Source organism: Chionomys nivalis, chromosome X (genome assembly GCF_950005125.1).
Source record: "Chionomys nivalis chromosome X, mChiNiv1.1, whole genome shotgun sequence".
Lineage (NCBI taxonomy): Eukaryota > Metazoa > Chordata > Mammalia > Rodentia > Cricetidae > Chionomys > Chionomys nivalis.
The window spans coordinates 29,078,119-29,096,952 of NC_080112.1; positions in this window are offsets into that span (position 1 = coordinate 29,078,119).

Here is an 18,834-nt window from a genome sequence, read left to right on the forward strand (position 1 = left end):
GTCCTATTCTGGGAGGTGATCCCATGAATCTAGGCATATGTAAAAATTTATTGACTTGTATACTTTGAGGACAGTGAGCTTTATGATATACAAATTACCCTTTAATTAAAAGATGTTGTAATATAATTGAAAACATCATCCTAAGTCATCTGATCTTGAATGATTTTTTTAATACCTATGAATTGAGGTTCGGAAATTTTGACAAACAAATTGTTTTTTTTTTCTTTTTGAATTTGCCAAAATGGAGAAATTGTTCTTGTCAACTACACACACACACATACACACACACATTGGTGTATAACAGCCACCATTGATACATTCTGAACTTTTATCTTTAGCCATGCTCAGGACCAAGCACTATAGGCATCTTCTTAATCCCACGACAACCCTGAAATGTGGGGCTGCTATAACCACTACTTTCTGGACAAGCAACCTAAGGTTGCAAAAAATCTGAAGGACAGCAAAACTGAGTGACTGCTAAGAAGACAGCCCAGCATGGCTGTCTCTCAGGCAGAAGCTCTCTCGTCACCGGGGAAACAGTTATCTGCTAAAGACATCTCTGTGTTTATGGAGACTGGTTCTTAAAAAGAGGGCAGAATCTTTTTTCAGATCATTTTTAAGTTTTGTTTTCTCATTTAGTGGGTGCTTATGTATGTCCATGTGGAGATCAGAGAGCAATTTGGGAGAGCTGGTTCTCTCCTTCCATCTTGTGAATCTCGGCTCATCAGGCTTGGCAGTAAGGAACTTTACCTACTGAGCCATCCTGCTTGACCCTGGTAGCAATTTTTTGTGCCATGGACCCTTCATGGGCTGGTGAAGCCTGTGGACCCACACCCTTTCTCAGAATAAGGCATTAAATGCATGCAATAAAGTACTGTGCAGGACCGGGCATGTTGTTTGGTGAGGAGGTATGTACTTGGCATGAGGGAAGCCCTGGGTTCCATGCCCAGCACCAAAAAGCAAGGAAAATAAAAAATAAAGCCAATAGAATTATAAACAAACCAAGTATTTATTTTATTATTTTTGGCAAGCATCAAAATGCCTGATAATACAGTCATATATGTGTTAATTTGATGCATTAAATAGTGAGGTAAAGGAACTACTATATATCAAAAAGTCATAACTATGAGGCATTATGATAATATCTGTGATCTCTCTTGGTGACTGCTGTAGTTTGAATGCAATCTCCCTCTCAAATTTGGGCTGAAATTTAATCCGACTGAGGTTTTAAAGGGGTAGAAACACAAGTTGACTATGGCATTTAGAGTTGGCGCCATTGGAAAATGATTAGTATTAGATCATCAGGGTGGAGCCCCATGATTGAATCCCAGTGGCCTTAAGAAAGAAGGACAGGGACTGGAGAGCTGGCTCAGAGGTTAACTGCTCTAGCAGAGACCCCCAGCACTCACATGGCAGCTCCCAACTATCTGTAACTCCATTTCCAGATCCTTCTAGCCTCGGCAGACACCAAGCACCCATGTGGTGCCCAGACATACATGTAGACCAGCACTCATACACATACATAAAATAAATAGAGAGAGATTAGAAAACACATGCATACACAACCCTTGCCCCTTGTCACGTGATCCTCTCTAATATCTTGAGACTCGGCTAGCAACAAATTCATCACCTGGACACAGTGGCTCCCACCTCTAATCCCACCACTTGAAAAGCTGAAACAGGAGGACTATTGTGTGCTTGAGCCCTGCCTGGGCTAAAAGTGAAAACGGGATGATTGTGGTGATGATTTGCTTTACCAAGACTAGGAAGCCCCTTTCTTTGTGAAGTAGCCTGCCTCTGGTATTTTTGGTATCGGTCATGAAAAATTGGACTAAGAATGACAAACTCACAGCTACTACCATCACCTTGATTTGTTCCCTACATCCACTAAAGGTTATGCCCCATTTCAATTAGTTTTGTGGGCAAAACTAAAGATGTTATTTCTCTCCATCCAAGTTTATAGCCTTCCTTGTATCCATCAGTTTAATAATCTTACCTTCCAGGAAATGGCCAAAGGCCATAGAAGAAAAGAGGCAGCTGGCCTGGGCCTCAGGCCTAGCCCAAACTCACTGGGTGGCCCTTCCAGAGTTCATTTCCTCTCCTTGGCTCCAGTCCCCTCCTCTGGAAGGAGATCTATATTAGGCACTCTTCACAGTCCTTGGCTGGATGCTTGTCCCCAGAAGTCCCTAATTAGCACCAAGGGCTGTCTTTAGCCAGTCAACAAATGTGCGCCATGGATCACCTTGTCCTAGAAGCCAGGAAACTCTTGAGTGGAACCCTCTGGCTTCCCCAAGTGCAATGGGGCCTCCCCTGCCAACCCAGGGACCATAGAAATCCTCGAATGGACATCTTCCTTCCCAGGTAACCCCGCCAGAGGAGTGTAGTGTGCCTCTCTGGTCACAGCTTTCCTGACAAATGTAGACTGGTCTCTCATCCCACAGAAGCCCTGGGAGGACCAGATGTTGGTCCCTTGGCTTCTAAGCTTAGACCTTTGCATTTCAAAACTCTCTCTGCTGATTCTACACCCCAGGAAGCCAGGTTGAGAGAGACCAGAGAGAATATAATACAGGGCCAAGTCAAAGCTGGAAACCCTGGGGAGAAGATTAAAGCAAGGGTCAGATGTGCACCTCGGACGCAGTGGCTGATTATCAACCACCCAGTCCCCAAAACAAGTCCAATAGTGAGAGGGAGGAAGAGAGAGAAGAGGATAGAGAGCGCGCGCGCAAGCACTAGTATAGTTTATCTGTACCACAGAGAACCCCTGAGCACTTCATCCTGGATGGGGAAGGAAGGGCCCAGGAGGTTCCACCCATCTCAGAAGGAGCATCAGCAATTACAGGTTCTTGGAGGAAGGAAGTCATTTTCTTTGCTGGTACTGCCACTAATAAGTCGTCCACGCTCAGGCAAGAAACTCAGTGATCCACAAACAAACAAAGGTGTGGAAGTAGGGGGAACTGACTGAGACGGGTTCCAGCAGGAGAGGGAGAGGGGAGTGCAAATGACTAAAATTCCTTATATAATTTACGAAACTCTCAAACAGTTTTTAAAGATGTGTGTGCGTGTGTGTTTCCTGTGCGTATGTATGTGTCTGATGCCTGCGAGGTTAAGCGGCTGTAGGATCTCCTGAAAATGGAGTTAGGTATGGTCGCGAACAACTGTTAGGAGTGCTGGGAAATGAAGCCAGATTCCTTGGACCGGCAACAGGTACTTTTAACCCATCCGCCGTTCTCTAGCCCCTTGAATTATTTTTAATGAGGAACATCTGGGGCAAGGGGAAGCAAGTGCTTGCCTGCGTCCACAAGACGCTTTTCACATTGAAAGTGTAAGAACTAGATTTTTGGAGGCTGACAGGACATGAGCTTGCCAAGGAGTAAGGACTCGGTGGCAAAGTCCAGTAGGTCAGGTAGCATATTGCCTCAGACTTGGTCACATAGCAGGTCACGCGGGGGGGGGGGGGCGGGGGGCGCTTCAGGCTGCCATGCCTGAGTCCTGTGCTGATGGTTTGAGTGAGGTGGGGTCCAGGCAAGGGGAAGTTCTTAAAAAGCTCTCTTGGTATTCTAAGTCAGAGTCAGGACTGCCAGTAGAGCAGAGAGGGTGGCTCTGATGTCTGTGGCAGCTGCTAGTCCCTGCAGTCTGTGGGAAGGCCACATTATGGGCAAGACAACCCTGGAAAGCAGAAGCCTACAGAGGGGGTTACTGGGTAAAAGGGAGGAAACCTTGGGAGATTAGTGAGTTGGGTAAATTCTGGGAAGGAAAAACTGCCTGGCAACCTGCAGGGCTGGCGGTGTAGAGACCAGCTGCACTGTCTTGTCCCTTGTTTTCCACTCAACAGAAGCATGCATGAAATGTCTGTGTGGACCAGCAGAGCTGGCCTCAGAGTTGTGATGGACCTAGAGGTTTTGCAGGACCTAGTCTAGTCCAGCTGCCCACAAACCTAAGCAGAATCATCCCAGAAACTACAACAGAGTCCTGGAAAGACATGACAGCACCCTGGCCATTTCCTAGAAGTCCTGTGAGAGCAGGCACCTAACCTCTAGCCTCAGGTGGCGCTTTTGAGACCTTTGCTTATGGGACTTTCAGGGCCTTTGAGAGGCAAGGCCTTGGCCACACACAAAGTAAGGGACCTGGGGCGGGGCAGATCTTGCTGCAAGAGAGGTTCTTGCTTTTGCTCTAGGCCCATTTGATCACCAAGGCCCCATTCCAGCATTTGCCGCCAGCCCCACACATTCACAGAGCTGGACTGAGCTTGGCATGCCGTAATCCTAGCGCTCAGAGGCTGAGGCAGGAGGATTAAAAGTCCAAGGCCATCTTGGGCTATATAGTGAGTTCAAAGCTATCCTAGGGTACACAATATGATCCCGCCTGAAAAAGAAAGTTGAGGCTCTGCTATGTTCTAAACACTGAAGTGGAAGTGCGGCAAAAACCAATTCAAAACAAATCTCCAGGGCTAGGGATGCGTCTTAGCGTTCCAGAGCTCGTATGGCATGCTCAGAACCCTAGGTTCAATTCCCAGTACCAAAAAAGGAGGCGGAGGAGGTGATGAATACAAAAATAAACAAATAAGAGGGCTACAAAGATGACTTGACAGATAAAGATGCTAGCGGCATAAGCTTGATGACTCGAATTCCATCCCAGAACTCAAATTAAGAAGTCAGGCGGTGGTGGCGTGTGTCTTTAATGCCAGCACTCAGGAGGCAGAGGCAGGCAAAGGCTACACAGAGAGACTCTGTCTGTAAAAAAATTAAATTAAATTAAATAAATAAAAAAGGCCAGGTGCAGTGTCAGACATTTGTAATCCCAGAACTGCAAATAGAGATGGGAGGCTGAGAGAGGAACATCTCTGGAAGGTCTGGGCCAGCTAGCCTGGAGGATGTGGCGCAGCAGCAGAAACGAGAGAGACCCTGCCTCCACAAGACAGAAGCCAAGAACTCCTGAAATGTGTCCTCTAACCTTCATCTGTGTGCACATACACACACACACACACATATGAATAAAATAAAATAAAAATCAAACCTCTGCCCCTGGGGAGGCTACTGGGCTTGTTGTTAAGAGAGAAATGTCAAAAATCAGATAATCCAAATATACTATATTGCATCTGATGGCAATTAATGCCAAGAGGTCTAAGAAAGTAGGGAGGGCAGGACAGGGAGAGATCATGGCCTTCCCGAGTTCCAGGACACTTTCAAGGAGTAGTGGCATTGCCTTGGGCACTACTTCTGCTGTGGTTGGGCTAGGAAAGTTTAGGAGGGTTTTTTGGTTATGTTTTTCTATTTTTAATTACGTACATGTGTGCTGGGGGCTGTGCATGTGACTGCAGTGCCTGTAGAGACCAGAAGAGGGCACTGGATCCCCTGGAGCTGGAGTCGCAGGTGAGGCACCAGCCATGGGTGCTGGGAAGCAAACTTGGGTTCTCTGCAAGAGCGGTAAGTGCTCCTAAGCACTGGGCCATCTCTCCAGCGCAGTCCAGATTTTGAGATGAGGAATGAGCTGACTTGACAGGGCATGGTGTTGTCCTCACTGACACTTGGCTTGAGAGAGTAAAAGGAAAGCAGAAGAAAGAGAGAAGTCATTGGCCTGGAGACAGCCACCCATTAACACAGTCTAGAACTGTTCTAACCACGTAGGCCAACAGGATCTACTAAACCCCTACCTGTCACTTGTGAAAGAGAGAACAATTAGGGGCTCTCAAGGGAAGGGCTTTTGGATGGGAGTAGCTGTCTATAGAACTGGGGAGAGGAGTTGTGGATGGATAAAGAAATACCGTAGTTTGACTGTAATCGGCCCCATAACCCCATAAGGAGTGGCACTATTAGGAGGTATGGCTTTGTTGGAGGAAATACATCACTGTGGGGGTGGGCTTTGGGGTTTCCTATGCTCAGGATACTGCCCAGTGTCTCAGTCAACTTCCTGTTGCCTGAAAGGTATAGGACTCTCAGCTACTCCAGCACCATGTCTGCCGCCATGCTTCCCGGCATGATGATAATGGACTTAACCTCTGAAACTGTAAGCCACCCCAATTAAACGTTTTTTTTTATAAGAGTTGCCATAGTCATGGTGTCTTTTCACAGCAGTAAGAACCCTGACAAGAGGTATGGGAAGGGTAATGGCAGGCAACGTTTGAAGGAACTCAGTTGACCCACACTCTTCTACACTCTACAGTCATTACCCTGGCCTCTGCTAGAGAAAGCCCAAGTCCCCAGCCCATCAGCTCCTGGAAATACTAGAGACCCTTGTCACCTAATAATAGCCAACACAGGGGAAGCCCACGTCTAGTGAAAATACTTAAAATGGAAATCAAATTTTCTATGTAAATAGTGGTAGGAAATGTAGCTGGAATTTGAGCTCCCAAACGACACTTGGTTCAAAACGAACTTGTTGTTTTAATCCCAGATATTAGAGGAATTTAAAATAATTGCGTTCAAGCAAACTGTAAAATTGGTAGGGTGTTGTGGCACATATCTATAACCCTAGCACTCAAGAGGCTAGGCAAGATAGCCTGGGCTACATAGGGAGTTCCAGGCCAGCCTGGGCTACAAAAGCAATACCCTGAGCCGGGCGGTGGTGGTGCATGCCTTTAATCCCAGCACTCGGGAGGCAGAGGCAGGTGGATCTCTGTGAGTTCGAGGCCAGCCTGGTCTACAAGAGCTAGTTCCAGGACAGGAACCAAAAGCTACGGAGAAACCCTGTCTCGGAAAAAAAAAAAAAAAAAAAAGCAATACCCTATAACAATGTGCTAGGAAGTTTTGTTGGAGATTCAAAGCTTCTTTCTTCCCCTAACCAAATCATTTAGTGGCATGACAGCCCGCAATTGACACCTGACTCACGCGCCACCGTGAAGAGGACTGGTTAAGCCCAGATGCTCCAGGTTCACATCAGCTATCTTCCAAGGGATGGGCCTTCTGAAAGGATGTATTCTTTTGCTCTCCCTGCTTGTGGATGGGCCGCTCCGCTGGGAACTGTGCTCACTTGCTCACCATGCCGACGGCTGGGCTGTGGGTCGGGGCAAAGCGCTTGTCTAGCGTTCACAAGGTTCCACCAGTGCCTGGGGTGGGGCTGCGGGGTTGTGGAGCAAGCCTGCAGTGAATGAATGAATGCCACCTTCTGAGCTGGGAGCCGTCTCCAGCACCATTCTCTGCCTTAAGGATTCCAGCGCCTGGTGGTGTTGGGCTATGACCCTGGAAAGGCTAAGATGATGCAGCTAGCTGGTCAGAAGGGACAGCTGTCTGGGTGGGGGCAAATTCCATATAGTTATTTCATTACTGAATGTGACAACTTGTCATCTAACCATAGTGACCTAGACAGCAAATGTTTAGAGAAAGATAGAGACCTGTGCATAGATAGACACCAACCCTCTAATACGTATCTCAGCTGTAGTGTCCACTAGACACTTCCAGGAATTGCCATCTAAGAAAAACTAAGATGCCCAAAAGGTTGCCATCAGGCAATGGTAGTTCTTAACCCCCAAATCGTTTGGACTTGCTCACTTGGCTCTCCTTTGTGTTGCTGTTTTTCTTCAAGGGCCTGACTCAAGAGGTGGAGCCTTACCCGCTCAGTGCTCCGCGCCCACAAAGCCACATTTATGTAATCATTCCAAAACTCACAACTCCTGAGAACTTTGAGGAATGTTATTAGGCCCTGGAGGCCAGAAGGGCCGTTTCCAGGGTAACAGCAACTCCACACAAAGCAGGCAGCAAGGCCTTTCCCTCCCGCAGCTCCTTCTGGAGTTCAGGCCAGGGGTTCAGTGACAGCCAATGCCTAGGGCTCAGGAGCCACATCTCATTCATCAGCCTCACTCCCCAGCCCAAGACCCACAGGGAGGGTCCATCACTGTCCTATGCACATTGGAGGGCCACCCCTCCTGCCTCAAATATGCCACCCACCGCCACTGCCCTGCCTGTTCCTGTGGGTCAGCAGTCTGCAAGGTTGGCTGTGGTTTGGAAAGTTCGCGGAGATGTGAGGTACTCCAGCCAGCGTTTGTTTTTCCACAGCGTAGCCCCAGGCGAGCTGGCTGCCTTTTGTTTTGTGCAAAGGTGGAAATGAAAATTGTCTGTAACAGAGCAAATGCTCTTTCCAGGTGCAATAGCAGCTGCCACTGGCTGCCTGGGAACTGTCTGCCCCTCACCTAGCCTGAGCCTTCTCACCTCAGTGTTTCCCCAGCCGATAAGAGACAGTTGGAAGGGAGGGGGAGGCTGGCGCGGATGTTTCAGATTGGCAGTCCACGTAAAGACTTCTCTCCCTGAGGTGTGGGGTGACCTGACAAAGCCCTACAGTACCACTGAGGAGAAACCACATCTGTCAAGGTCTCTCTCTCTCTCTCTCTCTCACACACACACACACACACACACTATTCACACTGCACACACACACTATACACACACACTCGTGCACACACATACTCACGTGCACAGACACGGCATCCACACACCATAGACTTATATCTCATGGAGATCCAAGATCAGGGCTCTATGTTCTCTGGGCCAAGGAAGGTCATGACGATAGGACACTCAGATGTGTGTTCTCCCGTCTCTGGGTACCCCACAGCCTCTGTTTCCACAGTCACAAAGTTCAGCCTTGTGCATACTTACAGATTTCTTAAGCGATGGCTGGAAAAAACAGCTGTTTGTTCCAGTGGCACTGCCCTTCTCTGATTCATTTGAAATTAGCCTTCCCGATGCCTCCTGGGAATCCAAGTGACTAACAGGAAGCCCCTGGGATTGCAAGATTTACCCCTGAGAATGAGAGAACCGGGATGGAGAGAAAATAAAGTCCAGTAACAGAATGAATGAGAGACAGGGCCAGGCGACACTACTTAGGTTCAGTGACAGCGCCGAGAAGGGGTAGAGGCGGGGCCTGGGGGAATGTGCTGAGGCTAGATCATGAACGAAAGAGATCTGCTGGCACACGGGCAAATGAACAGCCTGGCCATATGCGAGCAGAGAGAACCACGCACAGAAAACAGGTCTGCTTATTTCATTCAGAGAATTGCTGAGCCATTCAACATCTCCCCGTCACCTATTCTGCACCTACTGGTTATGGACAAGGTACCATGTCAGACCTACAGGGGACCTATGGCTAGTTAGGCAGGACAAAGGACCAGAACAAAATGGCATATGATCTAAGTTTGGGTACTTTTCCCCAAAGGAAAAAAGACCCTGAAATAAGAATCTGAGTACTATTGGGGGGTTTTTTGTTTGTTTTTTGTCCTTTGTTTTTGTGGCGCTATCAGTGGAATGTGAGACCCCATATGTGCCAGGCAAGTGCGCTAGCAGTCAGCCATCCTGCCAGCCCTAGTACAACTATTTACCTGGAAAGAAGCTGGGAAGGGAATTGGACAGGCTACCGTTATGGTCAACTGGGGCTCAGTCCTACTCCAGAGCAAAGGGAGGGAGATGGGAAATGAATTCCCCAGTTCCCATCACTCAGTGATGGAGGTCTACCCCTGGAGAACATGATTTCCCCAGACACTGCCTATCTGCTTCTTGTAGACACAGAGGACTCAGGTGGTCATAGGCAGCCCCCGGGCACAGGGACACAGGCACTGGTAGCTGTGTGCACAGACATGATAAACGCAAGGGGCTCTCGGCAAAGCATCATGGCCTCTCCTCCTCATGTGGCTGGGGAAACACAAAGAAGATAGGGACTTGCATCTTCAGGAAAGACAGCAGGACAGAGATGGGTCCCAGCGTACCCCTCGGGTGACCTAGAGGGGCTTCAGAAGAAGAGTTGGAGGCGAGGGATAGTTCACTGTCTCAGACGGAAGAAATGACAGGAATAAAGGGAGCAGAATGAGGGTTGTGCCTGGGAGAGGTTGAAGGCCCTGCTTTGACTGACAAACAGAGGCTAGGACGGTCAGAAGACGACTCCAGCCACACTGTGACACTCAGGTGTCAAGCTGCAACTTCAGTCTTCAGTCCGCAAACCATGGAAGTTGTCTGAGCAAAGATGGCATTGAGTTGTGTTGTAGAAACATTAACCCTGTCAAAACCAAGGGGACAACTTGGAAGTAGAAAGACTAAATTAAAAAAAAAAATCCATAAGTGAATGTTTGTTAGCCATCGTGGAGATTATTTTAGCAGGCAGGAAGATGAAGGGGGCTCCCTGTAGCTCTGGCCCCAAGGGAAAGGCCCCTGAAAAGCATTGTGTAGGAGCTGCTGAAAGGGGGACCAGTACGTCAGCTGCTTGGCCTGATTGTTCCCTCTGGCAAAGATTCGGGCCCACTCATTTCTCTCCTATTTGCTTTCCTCCCAAACCGCTTTTGGCCTCTGGTTTCCGAAAGCTTTGCTCAGTGCGTTTAAACAGCATTTCACAGCATGGCCGAGCAATAACAAATGGCGCCTGGTGGCTCGCCTGCTGGTGGCTTAAAAAACAATTGATGACTTTTAATCAGCTGAATGAGCATGGGACAAATGACAGCATGGCCTGAATGCGGCCCAGACGTCATCGGCTGACATCAGTGGGGAGGAGGGAAGTGCCCTTCTGGCAAGCTTGGGAACAAACAAGAGCAGCCTCAGCTCTCTTGCACGCTCCTGTGTTCTCTCTCCGCCCACCCCCTCCTCATAACTCCAGGAGGCAGCTCCGAAGCTGTTGCCTTCACTTTTAAGGGAGATGAAGAACCGTTGGGGAAGCAGCGAGTGTAAACCTCTGGGAAAGCCATCCATCTGCACATCCTGTCATGAAATCTGTCAGCCAGAGGCTGCCTTAGGCGAGTCAGTTCCCTGACAGGCCTCAGTTTTCCTCCTTGAGAAAATGGAGTCCTTAGCCTGTGATACCTCATGCCTATAACCCCAGCACCTGAGGGGCTGGGGCAGGAGGGTTGCTGTGAGTTTGAGGCCAGCCTGGACTACAGAGAAAAAAACCTTGCCAGCCTGGACTACATAGCAAGACCTCTGTCTCAAGAAAAATAAAGAAAATGAAGTTGTTGAAAAACACTCTTGCAGCCAGGTGGTGGTGGTGCAGGCCTTTAATCTCAGCACACAGGCGGATCTCTGTGAGTTCGAGGCTAGCCTGGTCTACAAGAGCTAGTTCCAGGACAGGCTCCAAAGCTACGGAGAAACCTTGTCTCGAAAAACCAAAAAGAAAAAAGAAATAAAGAAAAGGAATGAAAAGAAAAAGAAAACACACTTGTGATCCACAGCTAAGCACTGGGCCAAGCTCCTGGTGGGTGCAGTCGAAGAAAGGGTGGAGGGGTCATATGAGCAAGGCAGGTCAAGATCATGATGGGAAACCCACAGAGACTGCTGACCTGAGCTAGTGGGAGCTCACAGACTTTGAACTGACAGCTGGGGAGGCTGCATGAGACCAAACTAGGCCCTCTGCATGTGGATGACAGTTCTATTGATCGGGCAATCTGAGGGGTCATTGGCAGTGGGACCAGAATTTATCCCCAGTGCATGAATTGGCTTTTTGAAGCCCATTAACTATGGAGGGACACATTGCTCAACTTTGATGCAGGGGGGAGGGGCTTAGTCCAGGTTTAGTTGACTTCCACAGGAGGCCTTCCCCTCTCTGAGGAGCAGAGGAGTGGGGAGGGGGGACTGGGGAGAGGTAGAGGAGAAGGGGAAGGGGAGGGAGGGAGACTGGTGCTTGACATGTAAAATGAATTTTAAAAATTTTAAAAACACACTTGCTTCTCTGGGAAGCAGTGTCCATGAGGCTAGCTAGCTTGAAGGTAGGACTGACTCTCTGCATCTCCAGCCGCTACAACCACCACCAACACTCCCTGCCTCCTGCATCCACACACCCACGGAATACTCGGCAAGTGGTTCTGATAAAGGAGGAGCAAAAAGTCAAACAAAGCAAGCCAAAAATGGCAGGACAGAAAATAAAGGCAACAACTGTGGAGGTATAGCTCAGTGGTAGAGTGCTCGACCAGCATGCATGAGGCCCTGGGTTCAATCTCCAGTAGCAGCGGCTGGGGAAGAAAGGATAGCAAAGCAGTTCTGTTGTGCCCCAGGCAGGCAGGCCTCACACTCGCTGTTTATACGCCTTAGCTCACTATCTCCGACTCAGTGTGGATAAAGAACTGGACTCTTGAAGGTTTAGGAGTAGGCTCGTGGAGCTGTGCTACTGGGGGTGGGGAGTAGCTCATTTCAAAGTGCCCATTCTTCCTCACTTCCAGCTCAAACCATGGGCACAGGAGCAACCTAGGGAAGAGGCTGGGGCAAATGAGGCACACCTACAGAACACAGCCATTAAATCAAGAAGTTCCGGAAATCTGACTGGATGGCAGAAAGCGATTCTTCCCAACCATCTTAGGAATTTCGCCTCATGAACTCCCCCTGAACACCAATATGGAGACAAGAAGAAGCTCCTCCCAGGCTTTCCTTGCTTTGCATGCTAGGTGTGACCCACAGAACAGAACATTTCCCCTCAATATGCACACACATACACACCTGCAGGCTCTTTTTACCCATGAACCACCACACACCCTGGTCCAGGAAAGAGCTCCTGAGATGTGGACTCTTCGGGAACTTAGCTTCTGGTGTTCTCATGGTCACCTGTGACGGAGGCAGGCAACGGAAGGGCAGGGTGTGCCATGAAACTACAGCACAGTTGTCGACAGCTGAGCCTGTGGAGTGTTCTGGAATTGAAGTGAGAGGGTGAGTTCTTTCACATGCCCGTATAGACTAGTCACAGAATGAACTGCTTTCCAGAAGCTGGGAGGACGTGGCAATCTCATCAGCTAAGGGCAATTCCAAGTGGGAATTAGAGCACTCTTTCCCCAAAGGGGTGATCTAAGGGAGGTACCATTGTAGCCACACCCTCATCCTTCCAGTGGCATCTGGGGGCTGGCCCATCCTTCTGGGACCCCCAGTGTGAGCAATGAATACTGTGGTTCGCCACTGTTTCTGGGGGAGGGGGGCTGCTTCAAAAGCATGGGCTAGTTCCTTCCTGTCTCTGGGCAGTGAGGAACAGACACAGACTCTCTTTCCCACCTCAGCCCCAGCCTGTTCCCAGAGCACACTGATGTTTCCCCTCACCAGCTAAGTGGATGGTCATTGCCTGGGAGGTGCCGGCAGGCTGGTGGGAAAGTTCCAGCAGGCCTGTGGAATGCTGCAGCTTCCATGATTTCCTCTCGTCAGTGCCCCAAAGTGTCTACAAGGCTACACCAATGACATGCAGGCACAGAAAGAACTGGCTTCTACAGCCAACCTGGCAACCTCTCTTGGGCTCAGGCCAAGAAAGACCCATCCTTGTTCCTTTCCCTGTCCACCATACTGCTGCATGTCCATTTCCTAGCTGAGAGGACCGGCTGCACTTAGAACCCTCCGTGCCAGGGAAAGCCCGATGCCATTGCCAACCACACTACATCGCCGTTCTTCTGAAGGAAATTACTATTGATCCCATGGCTCTCCTCCCCGTGCTGTTTTCCGGGGACAGCCAAGGATTCCCGTGCCAGCTGGGCTCCCACACGGCTCAACTGTTCCTGTACCAGATGGCCAGACCAACACCCTCTGGCTGCCACACACTCCCTGGGAGACGAGGCTCTGACGTCTCTCAGCCTGACTTTTCCTGCTCGAGGACAAGGACGATGGGTCAGGGATAACGGGGCCAATCAGGTTATTCTAACATCTCTGCATTTCCAAACCCTAGTGACAATCAGTGTAAGTAACAAGGCAAGAAAAATGTGTTCCATAGCCTTCACATTTGGCAAGTATAGGCTGAAGACCTCCTCGCCTTGGGGGATGCAAAGAGATAAAACCCAGTGGCTGCCCTCAAACAAGTTGCAGTCTACTGGGTATAGGTTGCGTGTCTGGATCTTTATTGATTAAAAACAAGAGCACTTCGGAGACTGTGAAGTGGGTGACATTCAGAGTTAATCCCGGGTAATGAACTAAAAAGCAGGGTTTGTTCCAAGCAGACCAAGATGCTTGGTGCCTCCAATAGTCACAACATGGGCAAAGTGGGGGAGGTGGGACTGAGGGGGTGGGGGTATGGTACTGTGAGGTGGTGCCACGAGGTGGCGCAATTGAAATGCCAGCTTTGCTTTGTTTTTGTTTTCTACCTTGATGAAAACTGATTTTCCTTTCCATAAACATCCGGCCAATAGAACCCTTCCATGGTGTGCTGGAGCCAGAGAATGCTGGTTTAGACGAGCCAATCATTAATTGTTTTAGAAAATTTCCAAGCCAGTTGTTGAACATGCCATTAATAAAAATTAAAATAAATTAAATTAAAATAATTAAAACTTGAAATGGGATAAATCATATTAAAAACCAAGTCTCCACTTTCACATCTTCCTACCTTGCCATAGTCTACTATTGTCTCTGCCATGGAGCCTCTCTAGTCTAGACTGTGGGGTGGAAATGCCACGCAGTGGTGAGCAGACTCTCCCATGCTCCCTGGGCAGCACCACGCTGTCAGCGCATCACGTGGGAAGCGGCAGGCTAGCTGGGGTGGGAATATTTACATCAAGGCGATCAGCAGATGCTACAAATCAGGGCTTGGGTGGGGGCAGGGAGCGAGTTGTTAAGCATTTACCATCCCATCACTGGAATCATCATTTAAGTTCCATAATTTATGTGGCTGACTTCATATGCCATGAACGGGTGCCTCAGATTCTCAGAAATTATAGCGTCCCCTTGTCTGCTCCCAAACTCAGGAAGTTGAGAGAGGTGAGGGTCTGTTTCTCCCATAAGCTCCTCTGAATATTCGGGGGGGGGGGGAGTCTGCACAGATAAGCCAGTTGGGGCTCAGTGGCGTGGCAAACCTGAGCAGGAGACAGAGCCAGGCTCTCGAGTTGGGACAAGAGGGAGAGCTTGTCCCTACCCGCTAACCCGTACATGTGCGTAACTAAATCAACCAATAAGAAACAAGGTAGACTCTCATCAGTGGTGAGATGGCCTGGCTAGAGCCACCACTTCTGCTGGGGACAAGGGGAATCAGGAACGGATGGCCTACGACAAGAGGATCAGCTGGAGGGCTTGAAGAGGGTATGATTCACAGAGACACAGGTGGGCAGATAAAGAAATCACAATGGCTAGGGAAAGCTCCCTGTGATAATGGAAAACTTCAAGGGGCCAGGGCAGCTGGCCCACCTGGAGAGAGCTCTAAGTGAGCGCTGGGGTGGGCGGAGAGTCTCAGCCACTGGCAAACCTGCAGCCCAGATGGGGAAACCAATGCTCCAATATCTAACTCCTCCTACTGGCCTGACGGCCTGTTGGCACCTCCCATTGGCCAAACCCAACAGGAAGCCAATGGCCAAAGCAGCATGATCCAATCAAGGATCAGCCTACTCCACTCAGAAAAGGGCACAAAAAGTAGCTAGGATGCAGGAAGGCCCTACTAGCTTTGCCCAGCCAGCATGGGTCTGCCCTCACAGCATTAGGCTCCAAGAGGACACGCCTGGGACCACTCACTTGGATGAGGCCTGGCCTGAGGTGGCAGAACAAACCACAGACTGGCTGTGAGCCCGGAAGCAGGCAGGCCATGCGGCCTGGCAGTGCTGTATGGAAGAGTTCAAGGAGTGTGCCCCAGCCCTCTAGCCAGTGCCAGTGCCAGTGCAAGGCCGATCCCAGATCCACAGGGGCCCAGGATGATGCCTGGGCACAGGTGAAGGCTTCACCTGAAACCGAATTAACTCAAGGTTCTGGACCCTGGCACAGGATCACGACAGGGTCCTACAAGTAACTTGTATCTCCAAACTACTTTTCTTCAGAAAACGGCACCAAACCTGTATGGGTCCCCGACTTGAATCTTAGCAGATAACTATAACAAGGAATTGGACTGGTCTCTTCCCAGGGCTAAATCCTAAACCGGGTTCAGAAAGGGAAGTGAGGTCATAAGGGGTTCTTTTTCCCAGGAGCATCTCCCAAGCCCTGTCCCCTCCCCCACCACACACACACACACACACACACACTCCTTACCAACACAGGGTTAATAGACACCAAAGTAGGTTAGGCCTTTTGTAGCCCAGCACTCCTGGAAAGCTGGGGGCCTCCTCACCGGGCTCCGGAAGATTCCCAACGAACATTAGCATAGTAAAGGCTGCAGATAAAGAAAACGTTTGTCTTTGTTTACCGTGGGGGTTGCCCATACTTCCTGGAGCTTAAAGCTGAAAGCGAAAGGGGGAGTAGGCGACTGATAAGAGGGTTTTAGGCTTGGGGCACAGCTCAAGCAAAGCGGCACCGCCACCACCCTGCCCCCAACCTTGAGACCTGGGAGAAGCTACCAGAAGCTGCTTGCAGCTGTCGGGAAGTGTGAGGAGGTGGAGCGGGAAGGGATGGGCTAGAGGAGAAGGAAGAGCAGGTCTTTGGTCCCCAGGGCCCTGGGAGGCAACACGCTGGAGCTTGCTCTGCAGCTCCAAGCCTCCGAAGACCTGGCTCGCCACTCGCCTGCATCCTTCCTACAGGAGTCGCTGGCTGGGCGTGGGTAGGGGTGGAAGCCGGCATCAAGGTGGGCAGGTTCCTCCCCCAACGCACCCCAGATCTGGTATGACCCTAGTGGACAGAACCTCCTGGCAGCAGGCAGCCCTGCTGGACTCTCAGGAGGGGTGAAGGCTTCAAGTTTGTGTTCAGACACCAAGGACGCTTTGTTGATACCCCAGCCCCCTAGGGCCAAAAGAAAAAAAAAAAAAGACTATCCCCAAATTCCTGCCTCTGGCCTGCTACCAGTGAGCTGCAGCCTGGAAGCTGTAAAGTTTGGTGGGTAGGTGCACCAATTAGCCTCAGAAAGAGCTCTTCAGCCAGAGCCACTACTGGGCTCTGCCTTCAATCATGAGCCTTCAGGTCAGCTAGTACGAATTTGCAAAGGTGTCCTCTTTTCAAACAGATTGAAGGGTGGACAGGGCATCAGACTCCAGTGACCCCCCTTCCTGTCCCTACTACTCTACCACTAAGTCGGGGCCTGTCTTCTCTCCCCAGAGAATGGAAACTATGATTGCATCTCCCAGGCTAGGGAGGAAGCTGACCAGGCTCCTCTTTCTAGGCTGGAATAACCACCCTCCCCATGTCAAAGATGACACATTCTCCTAGCTAGTGACCTCTGCCCTTTCCCCTTCAGAAACCAGCCCTCCACTTCATCTGTCTTGGGGCAGATGACTGTCTTTCCTGGAACAGGAGGGGCTCTCGCCGTGCCTTTGTTCTCCAATTATGCCTTTTCTGGTCCATTTGCCTTCTTTGGATCTGATTTTACGTTGACCAGTCCTGCTTGACCACCCTACCCCATGCATCTTTCGGAGTCAGTCTGGGGAGTCAGTGTACTGATTTGTAGGACTTGCTCAGAGCCCTTGTGTGGGAAGAATTATGGGTCTCAGAGTTGAGGTCTGGCCTCTATATAGACTTTGCCAAGCAACCAGTCTAGTTGAGCAGAGCCAGTCTTCTGGATCACAGGGTCCCTGGGCAGAGATGGGCCTTGTTATACCTAGGAGCACTCTAAAGAATAAAAACAAGCCAGGTGGTGGTGGCACACACCTTTAATCCCAGCACTTGGGAGGCAGAGGCAGATGAATCTCTGTGAATTTTAGACCAGCCTGTTCTACAAGAGCTAGTTCCAGAACAGGCTCCAAAGCTACAGAGAAACCTTGTCTAAATAAATAAATAAGATAAAATAAACAAAAACAAGCTATAGCATTACTGCAGAAGTGTGGCAGCTAGTCATCTAACCTACAGAGCTGCAGGAGAGCACCTAGTGCCTAGAAGTTTCTGGAATGGGACAAAGAAGTGATCCACTCTACTTTTTGAATACTCCTATACATACAAGGGCCAATTGGAAGTGGAGAAGAACACATTTAATGTTGGCCCTTGTGACAGTTCAGATCCTCTAGGAATGGTCTCCAAATGGAATTAACAGAATAAGAAGTGTGTTGGGGAGAAAGTCAGAAGAAAAGAGTGTGCTGGCTAGTTGTCATTGTAATTTGACACAAGCTAGAGACATCTGAGAAGACGGAACCTCAACTGAAGAAATGCCTTCATTAGATCGGCCTCTAGGCAAGTCTGGGTGGCATTTCTGTTGGCTGATGTGGAGAGTACCATCCCTGGGGAGGTAGTCCTTATGCAAGTCAGCTAAGGAAGCCATGAGAGGCAAGCCAGTAAGCAGCGCTCCTCATGGTCTCGGTTTAGCTCCTGCCTCCAGGTTCCTGTCTTGAGTTCCTGCCTGACTTCCTTCTGTGATGAGCAGTGGTCTGTGGGGTGAAATAAAACCCAAGTTGCTTTTGGTCACGGTGTTTTATCACAGCTTTTCAGGAAGTCTCTGGATGTCTCAGGGAGGAACACTGGTTCTAATCTTGGTCTCAGGACCTCAGCCAAGTTTCCCCTGCTTTGTTTTCTTACCGTGAAACGAAGAGAGTGAGCCTAGCACCTCATCCATCCATTTGTCCTCTCTAGGGTCTGCTTAACACACTAGATTCTGCTTTCTTTTACAGCTAGTTATTTTCAAATCATAGTAGTTTTTGAGCATTTCCAAGTTAGGTACCAGAAAGGATTTGGTGACTAAAGTTGAGGAAAGTCTAGAGTCCCTTTCTCTTTGCAAGTAGAGAAGGGACAGGAGACTGGACCAAGACCATGAGCCTTTGGTTTGATTATTGACAAAGATGTAAAGAGTGTACCTTGTCCATACAGATGACTGTTGTGTTCAAAGGAGGCCAGGGGGCTCCTGAGGAATAGGGGAGCTTGATCAGAAAGGCGCTGCTACCCCTACGCCCCTAATTCTCAGAGAAGGGGGTTACATCCCATAATCAACACCACTTGATCCTAAGGATCAGAGAAATGAAGAGGTTTGGGACAGGCTCCCCAGGAACAAAAACATATAATTCCAGCGATCTCCCCACCCCCCAGCACATTTTGTTTGTGTCACTAACTCTTGCACGTGCATGCTTACACACACAGCCATTTTGGG